Source organism: Mustela lutreola, chromosome 12, assembly GCF_030435805.1.
Source record: "Mustela lutreola isolate mMusLut2 chromosome 12, mMusLut2.pri, whole genome shotgun sequence".
NCBI lineage: Eukaryota > Metazoa > Chordata > Mammalia > Carnivora > Mustelidae > Mustela > Mustela lutreola.
Genome location: NC_081301.1, coordinates 65093405 through 65095492, shown reverse-complemented (window position 1 = coordinate 65095492; position 2088 = coordinate 65093405). Strand labels below are relative to the sequence as shown.

The 2088-nt window shown below is 31.4% G+C and overlaps 1 non-coding gene across 1 annotated transcript; it reads right to left on the bottom strand.

Annotated features, from left to right (window-relative positions):
• Positions 1 to 444: 444 nt before the first annotated feature.
• Positions 445 to 553, bottom strand: LOC131813331 (U6 spliceosomal RNA). Its single transcript, XR_009346748.1, has one exon. It is a non-coding gene; the product is annotated as a U6 spliceosomal RNA (small nuclear RNA).
• Positions 554 to 2088: the final 1535 nt, after the last annotated feature.

Below are 2088 nucleotides of genomic sequence, written 5' to 3'. Positions count from 1 at the left end.
GTGAAATGTGTAAACCTGGTGATTCACAGACCTGTACCCCTAGGGATAAAAACACATTATATGTTTATAAAAAAATTTTAAAAAATAATTTAAAAAATCCATTAAAGAAAAAACACATATTGCAAGCCCAAGCCCAGAGCTAATCTCATATTCAATCAAAAAAGTTTGAAAGTTTTCCCCTTAAAGATCAGAAAAAAGACAAGTGTGTCCACTTTCACTACTCTCATTTGACATAGTACTGGATGTCCTAGCCAGAGAAACAAGGAACACAAAGAAATAAAAGACTCCAAAAAAAAAAAAAAAAGGAAGAAGTAAACTTTTCTTTTTTTGGATAACATGAACTTACATGTAAAAAAATCCTAAAAACTTCACAAAAAATTTTGAATAAACAAATTTAATAAAGCTGCCAAATACAAGATCAATATATAAAAGACAGGAATTTTGTTTTGTTTCGTTTTTTTAAAATAGTTTTTCATGTCATCCTTGCTCAGTGATCACGCTAATCTTCTCTGCATCATTCCAATTTTAGTATATGTGCTGCCAAAGTAAGCACAAGACAGGAGCATTTTAACACTCTAATGATGAACTATCTGAAAAAATAAAGAGAACAATCTAATTCACAATAGCATCAAAAATAACAAAATACTTAGGAAAAGATTTAACTAAGAAGATGAAAGATCTGTACCCCATAAACTATGACATTGATAAAGAATTTGAAGGAGACATAAATGGAAAGATAGCTCATATTTATGAATGGTAAGAATTAACATTGTTAAAATGTCCATACTACCGAAAACCATCTGTAAATTCAATTCCTATCAAAAATCCAATGTTAGGGGCGCCTGGGTGGCTCAGTGGGTTAAGCCGCTGCCTTCGGCTCAGGTCATGATCCCAGGGTCCTGGGATCGAGCCCTGCATCAGGCTCTCAGCTCAGCACGAAGCTGCTACCTCTTCTCTCTCTGCCTGCCTCTCTGCCTGCTTGTCATCTCTCTCTGTCAAATAAATAAATAAAAAATCTTTTAAAAAAATCCAATATTTTTTTTTACAGAAGTAAAGAATCCTAAAATTTATATGAGACCATAAAAGACAACAAATAATTAAAGCAGTTCTGAGAAAGAATGAAGAAGCGAAATTACACTTCTTGATTTGAAACTATACTACAAAGCCCTCATGCTCAAAACAATAAAGTATACTGGCATAAAAACAGACCAGTAAACAAGTAGAACAGAATTGAGAGTCCAGAAATAAATCCTTTCATACAGTCACCTAATATTTGACAGGGGCCAACATATATAATGGGTAAAGATAGTCTGTTCAATAAATGATATTTAAAACTGAATAGTCACATAAACCAGCATGAAACTGGAACCTTATATCACTCATAAATCTTAACTTGAAATAGATTAAAGACTTAAATGTGATGCATGAAACTAAATTTCCTAAAGGAAAACATAGGAAAAATTCTCCTGGACATTGGTCTTGCCAATAGTTTTTTGGATACCAGGCCAAAAACACAAGCAAAAAAAGCAAAAATAAATACATGGTATTACATCAAACTAAAGTTTCTGCATTGCCAAAAAAAACCAAAAGGGAATGAAAACACAATCCACAGAATGGAAGAAAATACTTACAAATCTTATATCTGAAAAGAGGTTAATAACCAACAGATACAAATAGAAAAAAATATATAATTTAAAAAATAGCAAAAGGATATCAATAGACTTTTTTTTCAAAAAAGTTATATAAATGACCAACAGGAGCATTAAAAAGTGCTCAACGTAAAAACTCAGGGCAAAGTCATTATGTTGTTGTTGTTGTTGTTTACCTCTGAAAAACACAACAAGATATTACTACCTATTAGAATATATAAAACCAAAAAATTAAAACTGACAAATTTTGGTAAATATTGGGGAAAATGGGGAACTTATGTACTGTGATAGGGATATAAATTTGTATGGAAAACAGTATGGAGATTATTCATATTATTAAAAGTAAAATCACCATATGATTCAGTAATCCCACCTCTAGGTATATATCTAAAGGAAACGAAGTCACTATTCGAAGACATATCTGCACTCTTATGTTCAT